General features: G+C 44.9%; 1 protein-coding gene across 11 annotated transcripts in view; it reads right to left on the bottom strand.

The window, feature by feature from the left end:
* Positions 1-12,289, bottom strand: part of TNRC6C (trinucleotide repeat containing adaptor 6C) — a 610,512-nt gene that overhangs the window by 449,584 nt on the left and 148,639 nt on the right. The gene's annotated exons all lie outside the window — the stretch shown is intronic.

The raw sequence follows: 12,289 nt of genomic DNA, 5'->3' as shown, positions 1-12,289 counted from the left end.
AATTAGCCTGGACAAACAGTTAATCGTCCTGCAGGCATAATTTATATATTCTCTGTGCAACAGGGGGAGAATGTCAGTGCATCGCACTGCAAATTAGTGCAATAAAAGAATCTCATAACCTCTAACAGCTCGGCTGTCTGACAAAGAGAGATCATTCCTCCACTTCCGATCCTGTTGCCTAGCCACAGTGAAATCATCCTGAGCGGCCGTGCCCAGATAAATACTTTATTTCCTGACTGTGCATGTTGCTTGTTTCTTTCCTACAGCACTTTGAAGCCATTCTAGCTTGGGTTGTGAGTTTTGTCTGTGCTCATGAGCTAAGCTAAGAAGGATTGAGCCTGGTCTCTACTCAAATGAGAGACAAGTGAAAAATGATGGGTGCTGGTGCAGGAAGTGGTGTTAATATTGTAGATCCATTTAGGTGATTTCAGCAAAGCACATGAGCACAGGCGTAACTTTCAGACTTGACTTCAATAGGGCTTAACATTTGAACATGTACTTAAAAGCTAAACTCGGGTTTAAGTTGCTTTCCTGAATCAGGGCTAAACAGGCAACATTCTGACTCCGTCCTGTTTTTAGGAGACACTGTTGTTGGAGGTGGTGTCTGTCAGAGAAAAATGTAAGATCAAGGTCCTAACCACTTGTGAGTAAAGATTTTCTAGCTCTTTTCATAAGAGGACACGTGTGGACACCTGTATTTTGGCCAGATTACAAAGTGGCTAATAATGTTCAAGTGACATAAACTTCCCATACAATTTCCTTTGGATAAAGGTAGCAACTGATAAAACTGTGGTCCATGGACTGGAGCTATTGCTAGTGCTCTGTGGAGAGATAATTACAGATGTTGACTCTTTGTTTACATGTACTTTAGCAACAGCTATAATTACATTAAATAATTTCCCAATATTAATTTTCTATATTTTCCAGTTACTATCATTGCCACACGGGTGTCATGTGATCATCAAGAGGATGTGGAGCCAGACCATCACCAAGAGCAGGAGAGGTTTTCATCAATTTCTCGATTACGATGTGGTCCACACCGTGAAAACATTTGGGAAGTCCTTGGATAAAGGTTACTTTCGTCACTTAGCATCCTAAACTGTTACGTAGTGTTAGTATGTGCACCCTTAAACAGCTGCTGTGTTCCAATACAGATCTCGCTGCATTTCAGCAATGAGAATCTTGTACAGCACCTAAAATATTGTGTCATCTTTTGGGATACAAGGTGCTATTAATATGGTGCCAGAATCTGCATTCCCCCATCTCCTTCCAGTACTTCACAAACCAATGGTATTTCCTTTTGTAAAATATTTTTTCCTTGCTAGAATGTTTTGCTTTTCTGAGCTAAGGGAGCCCCAGGGAGGTTGCTGCACATGCAGAATTTGGAAAAGCTGTTAGACCCTCTCAGCATGAACCACTAAATGGTGGATGAGGCTGAGAAGTCAGGAAAAAATACATCTTATTCAAATTCACAATTTATACCCTCTTGTCTCTCTTGTAAAGTTAAATTTGTTTTCATTTGGGAGAAAGGAGAAGGGGAATTAAAATCTTGTGCAGAGAATAAAATAGCTATACTGGGACTTCCAGCTTTTAGGGCACTGCAGGAAATTCTACCATATTTACTTCAAATAGGTTAACCATTCTCTGCTTTTACTACTCATAGTAGTATGCTTCTGAAGAAAGTGATTAAAGAAAAGGACTAGGAACCAAACTCCTCTCCAGCATTACCACTGACTCTCTAGGTGACTTTGACCAAATCACTTAACTATGATAGGCCAACTGGGGTAAACTGGCATAGCTCCATACTAGACAGATTTACATCAGCTGAAGGTTTGGCCCAATATCTACCTACCAACCATGGGTCTAAGGAGACTCCAGTAGAAACCCTTTGATATTCTTATATGAAAGTTACCATGTAAAATGCAAAGATTATATATTACAATGTCATACTCAAATCAATCCTTACCCTATATGCCAGGGGTCGGCAACCTCTGGCACGCGGCTCGCCAGGGTAAGCACCCTGGCAGGCTGGGCCAGTTTGTTTATCTGCCGCGTCGGCAGGTTCGGCTGACCGCAGCTCCCACTGGCCGCGGTTCGCCGTTCCAGGCCAATGGGGGCTGCGGGAAGCGGTGCAGGCCGAGGGATGTGCTGGCCGTGGCTTCCCACCTCCCCCATTGGCCTGGGACGGCGAACCGCGGCCAGTGGGAGCTACAGTCAGCCAAACCTGCCGACACGGCAGGTAAACAAACTGGCCCATATTTGTTGGGGGTCAGTGGCCAATAAAATAAAGTAACCAATTCACCATCAATGTCAACAGCTGCCCATAAATATGATTTGGCAAAGAGACATCTTATTTGCAAAAGAAACCAAGTTTTAAGAGAGGCAATTTGTTGGCTCAAAATAATTGCCCTTACATCAGGATGTGTTAAAACTGAGACGTAACAAGAATGTCAGTTACCTAAAGATTGATAGTACATGACATGCTATTCTTCCCACTACAACAAATTTACATAAAATGCTTATATTACTATAGTTTCATCAGACCTGAAAATGCAATATGATTCCAATAACATTTCTCTAGAACTACACAATGGGCTGAAACAAACACACACACATACACACACACACAAATAGTGTTGGTTCAGCTGAGTGCCTTTATTAACAAACATGCCAGAGTGCATTTCTAATATTGTACAATTTAAATGGAGCTTGGGTGGAAAAAATATCTTATGCAGGGTGGCTTTTGCTTTCAGCCAATCCATCTTCCTATTTCCTAATGTCAAGCTGTTGTTTTAAAGGTGTAATAAAGCACCCGGCTGAAATGCTGGCATCACTGTAAATTCAATCCAAGCCATTTATGACTCCTGTTTAGCTTCCTTAGTGAGAACTCACTCGTCTCAAGTTTTAAAAAGGTTTTTGGTTTGTTTGTTTTCATTGCTTCAAACTTTTGACCTCCTGGTAAATGAAAACTACAGTACATCCTGAGGGGATATATTACATGGTTTTACAGGGACAATCGGTTCTATTCTCAGCTCAGACACTGGCTTTTGGTAAGACACTTAAGAAAACTTCAGGTGTCATAGTCTTCCTTATATGTCTACCCTACACACTAAGTATGGCAGGCTTGTTGTGACCCTCCCTAGTCTGGAGGGTCAAAGTGTAAGTCACTGGTGAGTGTGTCTTACATGTCCCCCGCTGATCTCAAGCCGCAGCTAGAGAACCTATCTTAGCCAACCGACTCGGAATTTAACCAGGGACCTCCCAGGGTGATCACCTTTTCAAAAGCCAAAGCGGGACATATGCAGGAGCCCCCCCTTCTGTGGCCCTGCCCCTGCTCCTCCTCTTCCCCCCAAGACCCCACCCCTAAGTCCAGGCTGGAGCCAGGCCATGGTAAGAGCCGCCCAGGGAGCCTAGGCCACTGTGGGGAACCCCAGACACTCCACCTGCCCTGAATGGGAGGTTAGGGGGCCTGAGGGCACCCTCGACCCATGTTCCTGACTGCCCAGGACTGGTGGAGGGTCCGGGGCACCCCACAGCAGCCTAGGCTTCCTGGGCGGCTCTTACTACCTCTTTGGGAAGAGGAGGAGCAGGGAGTGGGGCCTCATAGTCGGGGTGGGGCTAAGGTCCACCTCATCCTCCCGGCCTCTGGAAAGAGGCTGGGGCCACTCCTGAGCCTCAGGCCGGCGCAGAGCGGCTCCACAGGGAATCTGGTACAAATGCTGTCATGGAGTCATTCAGCCTGGGACTGGGACTTGAATTCTGCATTTTGGGACTGTCCTGCCCAATTCGGTATAGGTGGTCATCCTAGGACCTCCAAAGCTAAAAGCACAACGGTTATATCTTGAGCTAAAGAGCCAAGTCTCCTTAGCTGTTACAGACTCAGATCCTCTCCAGACCAGGCACAGAAGGGGACCTGTAACACACACTGACCAGTGGGTTACATTACCAAATACTTCCGCATTTGTTTTGCTTCAGAATAAAACAATCCCAGCAGCAACCCTATACAACAAACCAGTGTGAGCCACCCCATGCAAACAGGTGACTGTGGTACAGCAAACCAGCATATGAAATCCCCGCAGCAAGGAGCAGCCTTGCAATGTCCTACCAACATGCTTGCACAGGAAAAACTAATTTAGCAAATGAACAGATTTCGGTTTCAAGCTTCCAAGGGGTTTCACAGGATAAATAATGAGTGAAATTTAAATTAAAAACATGAACTTACAATTCTTAAAAACAACATAAAATAGTATCCTAATTTTAGTTTTCACTACGGAAAACAAACTTCGCCCACAGAAGTTTTGAAACAGTTAGCTGCTGCGTCTCCTAGCCAAGGCCAAGGCAGCAACATTATGTTGTTAAAAGTACTTGATTATCACCTGCCAACATGAGAATTGAAGGTCTGGCAAGGAACAACTTGTAACAGGACAGATGCAGCGTTGCTAATTAAAGTCCAGGAGCACAGGCTAGATGTGCAAAGTGGTTTGTGCAGAGAAAGTCTCCTTCACACCTAGTCACTGTGCATTGTAAATTTGTTCTTCTAACAAAATTATACCCTAATCATGCATTTTGTTTAACAAGGTTTCAAATTAGTCATCCCAAAAATAGAAGCCGGTGAATGGTCTTTATCCATTTAACTGGTGCGGTAATAATCATTTTATTCCAAAGGGTATGTGCCGTTTGTAGCAAATGTACAGACTGGATTGTACTAAAAGCATCATTTTTGTAATGGGTTTAATTCTTACATCCAGGATTGGTTTAACTGGCTTCACCGTACACACAATAATTTCTTAGAAAGGGGTTGTTATCTTTAAACATCTCTTTTTCATTTTTAAACTATGTTTACAATAATTCCTTGCAGGTTCGAAAGTGAAATCTCTTTTCTTATAGACATTTTTTCCTCTTGTTGTAAGCTGATTGCTGGTTTATTATTGCTTGTTATTCCCCAAGGATGTGTCTAGGGTGTGGTGGGTTGAATAGTCCAGGGGGAAGATTTCTAGGAGCAGCTAAATCTGAGGGGAAGGTTTGTACTGACCTTTATGTTCTCCCATTGTTAATTGCTTCATAAATAAAGCAAACACCCAGGAAAGGTTTGTTTTGACAGTATTTGGACTTTGTTTTAGAGCAGGTTTGAAAAAGGAGCCTCTCAAAAAAATATTGAATTTGGGGTGGAGGGATGGGAGTATACACAGTTTAAGGACATGGAATTTGTAAGAAGATACAACAGGGAGAGGGGGAATTAAGTCACATTTTAGGCCTACAAACATTAAAGGTACCCCTTTAAGGAGCTAGTGCTAATGAACCAGCAAATTATTGTGAGAGTCAAAACCAGCCCTCTAGTTCTTCAGACTCAGAGAACCAATCTGGGGCTGCCCAAGTGGAAAATGATGTGGTTTTTTGAGGTCAGTATCTCAGGTCAGTATTTGTGAAGGCTGCATGGGAGCACAAAAAATTCTCACAAATATATCACAGCTGAAATCATTCATAACAGGAGGATGCGACCTATGGGCAGGCTGTGTATTGGTGGAACTACATGGAAATAGGCTCCGGCACTAGACTCAATGCTTGCACAACATTCTATTAGTGCGAAGGGAATTCTTCCCAGTGAGGAGCTAACATGTGAAGCTTCAAAGCAGAGAGTGGACCTTTTGCCTCTTGTGGGATGATTACCTCCTTGCTGGCTAATAAACCAGCAACATGACAGTGTGTGATTATAGCTGGAGAAATTTGTAAGAGCTGATATCAGGGGGTTATTTCTTAGCAGACTCCTGCACAGTGAAAGGCCGTAAGTGGAGCCTCCTGTTAACAACCTGCTCCCCAAAATGAAGTCACTGAAATCGGAAGCCAGATTTAATTTGCTCCTCACTGTTACCTGCAATAATACTTTCCAGGTTTCTCCCTCCCACTGAACATCTGTGTTTTGTACTAGTTTCTCCCAGGACTATTCTCTTGCATTTTCCCCAAGCTGAATTTTCTGTCCATGTTTCCTATCTATGTAGGTACCTTTGTATTATTTCTCCCTCCTTACTGGTTTACATGGCACCTCTGAATTTAACATGAGCTGCCAATCGGGTGGTTGGGGGAGATGAGAAGGTGGGTTAGTGCTGGAGTTACCGATCAACAGAACTCAGGGCAAAAGAGGGGAAAGGGCTAATTTTTCCTCCCTGAATGGTTTGGGCTGCAACATGGGACCTCCAGGAGTGGAATTTGGGAAAGTGGGAGGAATACTCAGAGTTCTGTTACAACCCCACTCGCGTCCCTCGTCTCCCCCACCACCACACACACACTTCAAACACACCCAGAGAAAGAGGAGGACAAATAAGAGAATTCAAAAGAAGGAGGGGTGAACAGAAAAGATAAATCCCAAACAAAAACACTCCTTTCCAAAGCAGCTCCATGGAATGTTCTCATCATTTCACATAGTGAAAGAGGAATATGTACAGTAGAAATCAAGATATGATCGAACTGAAAAATAAACGACACCCTGCTCTCAATGTCTAACCTAGGTTAAGGGTAGGTAACTGGAAGCAGAGAGGTTGCATGCTCATATGTGCAGTAGGAGGTAGTGATATGTAGTTTCCTCTGACAATAATTGTGGCTGGAATGTCTGACTGCACCTATTTCTGATGTGCACAATGTGGAAGAGAAAGGCTCTGGATTATAAAGAGAGCCCTCCCTTTCCCCACCGTAATTACCAAATTAACACATTCTAATGGGTGAAGTACTCCGGCAGCATACTATGATTAATGCACAAGTCCAATTAGCTGCAGATTCTTTCCCTCTAATTTTAGCCCACTAAAATAGCACGAGACAATCTGTAATGTCTCTGGGGTGAGCCTCCCACTCCACACCAGCTCCCTCCTCCACCATTTAAGGAAATCTTTAACGCTTAATGTGAGAGGCAGCTCAGCTCTGCCACTCTGCTGGAAACCTCACTCTAATACACCCATGGCATTGCTGCAGCCCAGAAAGAGAATACTACTGTGTCCTGCTAAGGGACAAAAGGTGTGAGCAGAGCATCATTTGGTGTCAGGTTAGCCACTGTCTTCCCAGGCACAGAAAGGCACGTGGCATAGAAAGATATTTAAGCTTTTTACTCCACCTGATCACTTTCAAACCCAGGGCCAGATAGTAATCCCCTTGGCAAACTGCTGAGCAGTTACTGACAGCAGGTGTCTAAGAGACATCAACAGGACTGGTGGTGTGAGTAATTGCTCGGGATGCACAATCTAGACCATAATATTTAAATATGAGTCTGTTCATCTCCTCCATTATTCTTACAGTTCCTTTGCTATCACAACTATCAAAACAATCATTTTTAACACATCTAAAGCCACATTTAATTTATTTCCTACTAATGAGTGAGTGGGACAAATGATTTGTAAACAACATTTATTAAGAGTATAGCCCTTTTTCCTTTTGTGAGTTGTTTGCAAACTGATCTCATGGTGACAGCACTGGCCCAGCATGGTACAGCTCCAGGGGCGTAGTAAGCTGAGAAGATGAATGGGGAAGAGGCTCCAAAAGACCTTGTTTGAACAAACACTACACACTTAGTAAACATAGCGGGGTAAAAGCATTCTCCACATGGAGATTAGAGGAAAGTTCAATCCCAACCACAGATAAAAACATCTATGAACTTCGGGAAAGTTTGTAACTAGATCGGAAATTCACAGCCCAGGTCCATCTCTATCACAAACCTTTCACCCGGCATGACAGCCCTGAAAAGGCGGAATGATGAAATGCAACCTGTGGACCACTCTTCCTTCCAAATGGTGTCATTATTTCACTCTTGCAGCAACTATTCAGAGAGTACTCACGGAATAAGTGCCGTACATGGCCCTGGATCTGTGCACAAATCTTTACTTGGGACTTCACTGGGAGTCTAGATAGCAGGGGCCAAATTAAAAAAAAAATTCAACATCCAATGTACAGCTCCCCAAGTGCTCAGCAATTTTGAAAAAACTGGCCTCTTGTTGGGTTGCCTTTCAGAGAGCACCTAAGCTCCCCCCAAAATAACACCCGAATGAAACACTGAATTGGGGAGCTAACAGAGCCATATTCTTTTCAATCTAGGTTTCTCTCTGTAAATACTTTCTTAAAAGTGGTGTGCTTTTGAGGCAACCTGTCCCAATGGAAAAGAGCTATGCAGCAAATGGTAACTGAACAGAAATCCCGTGTGTCCTCTTTCTGATTGAAGATACACTGAAGTCAACCTTTGTAACTATCTAGAATACTGCAATAGGAATTTTCATCACCATGCTCTAAACTATAGCATGAAATTCTCTCTGGACATGCAGAAAGAGAAGTTTGCAATATGTCTGGTGTTTAAAACATCCTTTAAAAGCAAAACACCAAAGGGCTACCAAGAAAACAAAGGACACTAGGAGACTGGAAGGCTCAGGACAATCTCCTCCTGCCCACAGGCAAGCTAACTGTTTATATTAGGATTTTCTAAGGTGTCTATTACACAGTGAAGTTTAAGTGCTACACAGCACTTCAATTTAACACAGCCTTCAATGGCCACATGCTTAAAGCTGCCATAGTTCCCAGTGTGCCTGTGTGTCCATTTCCCCCTGCTTTCTTCTTTCTCCTGTATTCCTTCCCTTTGTGACTGGAACATTACACAACACCTGCTACCTTCAGGAGCAATGAAATGGTCAACCACAAAGCTGGGACTAACAAGGGGAGGGATGCCTTAGTGATTTGAGCATTGGCCTACTAAATCCAGGGTTGTGAGCTCAATCCTTGAGGGGGCCACTTAGGGGTCTGGGGATTGGTCCTGCTTTGAGCAGGGGGTTGGACTAGATGACCTCCTGAGGTCCCTTCCAACCCTGATGTTCTATGGTTCTAAGGAAAAGTGCTGCCTTGGGCCAAAAAAGGGTGTTTTTAAACCATGTTAATTGGGTGTCCTAGTAACTAGGACAATAGAAAAAAATAACAACTGTTTGAAACACCCCTTAGCACCTCAGGTAGACATACTTTTAAATCATGCTACCTGGCCCTGGTGTAAGGTAACTCGTGTTAGCTGACAGAGCAGCCCCTTTAATCACCATGTGGGCTGTAGTGACCAGCCCAATGCTATAGAATTTCCTTCTAAAGAGATTAAAATGAGCATGAATCGCACTGCTGTTAGGACAAAGCTGCAAAACTCATTGCACCACTCTGTTTTTAATTTCTTCTGTAAAGACAAACAAGCCCACGTATCATACCCTCTCACCAACCTCTCCTGATAGTGCCACAGATTAACAGTATTTAGATATGTGGTGGATTTAGTATGTAGCTCTGTAAGGCAATCAGATACCATGGTGATCAGCATGGTGGAATAACCTCAACAGATTAGACAGGCAATAAAATACCTATTTTGTTTTTAAAACCTCATGATCACTCCCTAGTCTGAATCTAAGCTAGGTGGCTCTGACAAAGGCATTGGTAGACAGATCTTTAGTAGCCTCTGAGAAATGGAACAGTCCAGTTTCTGTGCGTATCACACTTGATGTACAAGACAGTGGCGAGGGACAGAATGAACACTGCGACTCGTCTAACCACACTATGGACCCTAGAGTTGATCCATCCCCAAAGAGGTGCATGGAACAAGGGGAGTGGGAGGAAGAGATGCTTCCCACACTGTAATGGTTAGAAAAGAGAGGACTTCCATTTACAGGGCTGTTCATCCAATACCTGCCCAGAAGCATCATGTGGCTGGGAGATGAATGGGAGGGTCTAACAGCTGTTTTCCCCCTCCGACTTGCCTGATTCACTGAATTAATATTACAGCTGCCCAGCAGAAAATGATTGCAAGAGAGGCTAAATATAACACCACAGTGGCTGTGTCACTTAGGCCTGGTCTACACTGGGGGGGGTTCGATCTAAGGTACGCAACTTCAGCTACGCAAATAGCGTAGCTGAAGTCGAAGTACCTTAGTTCGAATTACTTACCCGTCCTCACGGCGCGGGATCGACGTCCGGGGCTCCCCCGTCGACTCCGCCACCGCCGTTTGCGGTGGTGGAGTTCCGGAATCGACGGGAGCGCGTTCGGAGTTCGATATATCGCGTCTAGATGAGACACGATATATCGAACTCCGAGAAATCGATTGCTACCCGCCGATATGGCGGGTAGTGAAGATGTACCCTTAGTGTTACAGTGGTCAGCCTTGCCAGCTTTAACTTAGATGCAAAAAGTTCCATTGGTATTTGCAGTATGCTTCATGCTTCCCTGTACTTACCATAGTGAGTACCTACACATCTGCAAATTCTGGGATAACCGTATCAGTCTATCCAAGGCAAAACTAGCAGGTTAATAAATGGTGATGGTATTTGAATTTTCATACTGTAGCTAGATTTAATGCTGTTCATTTATCTGGCGGAAAACGTTTTTGCATGGCAGTTCTCTAGTAAAAATACTTAGCTCCTACAGGGTCTGACCAAACCTACAGGGTCTGACCATCTTTTAGTATCCTTCTCCCCATGCTACCGATGTGGGAACTAAGGCACAGAGAAGTGAAGTGACATATCCAAGGCCACAGAACAAGTGTGTGGCAGAGCTGGGAACAGAAGTGGAGTCTTCTGACTCCAATTCTATTGGACTACGTTGCCTCTAAGATGTAAATATTCTGCCACATCATTTAGACAAACCAAAGTCTTGCATCAGCTGCTGTTTCTTTACATCATCCCAGATTTTCCACTAAGAAAATTCACTCAATGGCATCACATACTTCATCCTCCAGACCTAGGCAATTGAATACAAAGCCCTTCTTTACCAGTCATTTGTTTTCATCAAATGTAAAGGAATATAGCCAAGCTCCCCATGTGGAGGAGGCTGTACACAAACTATTAATGCTGTTTATCGCTAAATTGATATTTCTTTGAAGACTTCTAATAAAGTCCAATTCCTCCAGAGTCTTAACCATGACAAACGTCAATAAATGTTATGAGTCCCTGAGGCTGAATTTTAAAGGAGCATTAAAGATTAAAGAATGCACAGGTCAATTACTGAAACAAGTAAATGACTTTAGGAGTAATTACATATAATTTTGTCTTGTTTATTTTGCATTAGTTATAAGTGTCCATAACCCTGTGTTCCCTGGGGTCTCTTACAGTTTGGGTTGAAAGGGTCCTCATCTCTTGTTTGGTTCCAAGTGTGGTTATAAGGACCAAAAAGTGGTTCTAAAAATGGACCTTCAGTCCCTAGCATATCTGTTCCCCGTGCGTGAGTTTACAAAGTCATAGCAGCTCTGTATCAGCACAGCAACACCACTTTAGCTGCAGAAGGGCAAGCTGTGTTCTGTTCTGGCGCTACATCAAAGGCAGGGTGACCAGATGCCCCGTTTTAAAGGGACAGTCCCATATTTAAACCCTCCTGCAGGTGTCCAGACTTTTTCTTAAAAACAGGCAAATTGTCCAGTATTTTCTGTCCCCCCCATCAGTACTGGCGGGTATTGATGCTGGCTGGATCCCTGCTCGCCAGCCGGCCACCCGCCAGCGGTGAGTGGGGAGTCCAGCGGCTGATGATGGGGGTGGGGGGGCCGATGCCCCATGAAAGCCCAAGATCCTCTGGCCTGGGGTGCTGGTCAGGAGAAGCCAGGCCCTGCATGTGCCAAAGCCACGCACAGCACTGACACGGGGAAGCCTCTCCACCCCTCAGCTAAGCTCTAGAGTCGGGGGGTGGGGAGAGTGGGGGGGTGGGAGGGTAGAGATTTCCAGTATGTTCACGCCCTGAACCTGCAGGCTCCACAGCAGCCCCCCCCCAGGCAGGAGTTTAGCACCCTCTTCACCCCTCCCTCCCCACCCTGGGTCCTGCCCCCCAGGGAGCGCAGGGCTGCTCCATCCCCTAGGCGCTTTCCCCTGCTGAGCCACCTCTCTAGCCAGGTTCACTGAAGCCCCTGCAGTCAGGTTCCCTGGGCCCTGCTGCACAATGAATCCTTAGGGCTTAACCCCTTACTATCCGTGCTGTAGCCGGGAGACAGGAGGCGGCTGGGTTATGGTCAGTGGCCAGCAACAGTCTGGAGGTGTTAGCTGCTTTTTGACACTGTACGTGCAGGAAGAGACAAGCTGCTTCCAGCCACAAGTGAGGGTGGGGGGAGAAGAGATGAGCTCTGCAAAGACATGGGCCAGGTCATCCCTTCCCCCTCCCCTCCCCTGCAACTGGAAGCAGCTCCCGTCTCTTCCCTTCTACACAGTACCAAAAGGCTGCTGATGGCCACATTCTGGTCTGAACCCTGACAGAAATCTGGAGTGGGGAGGGAGATATGACCCTTTGTGCCCCCTCCTTCCCCCATGTGTTGCCCTGGGA

The sequence above is a fragment of the Mauremys reevesii genome, linkage group 15 (assembly GCF_016161935.1).
Source record: "Mauremys reevesii isolate NIE-2019 linkage group 15, ASM1616193v1, whole genome shotgun sequence".
Taxonomy (NCBI): Eukaryota; Metazoa; Chordata; order Testudines; family Geoemydidae; genus Mauremys; species Mauremys reevesii.
This window is presented reverse-complemented; position numbering and strand designations above follow the sequence as displayed.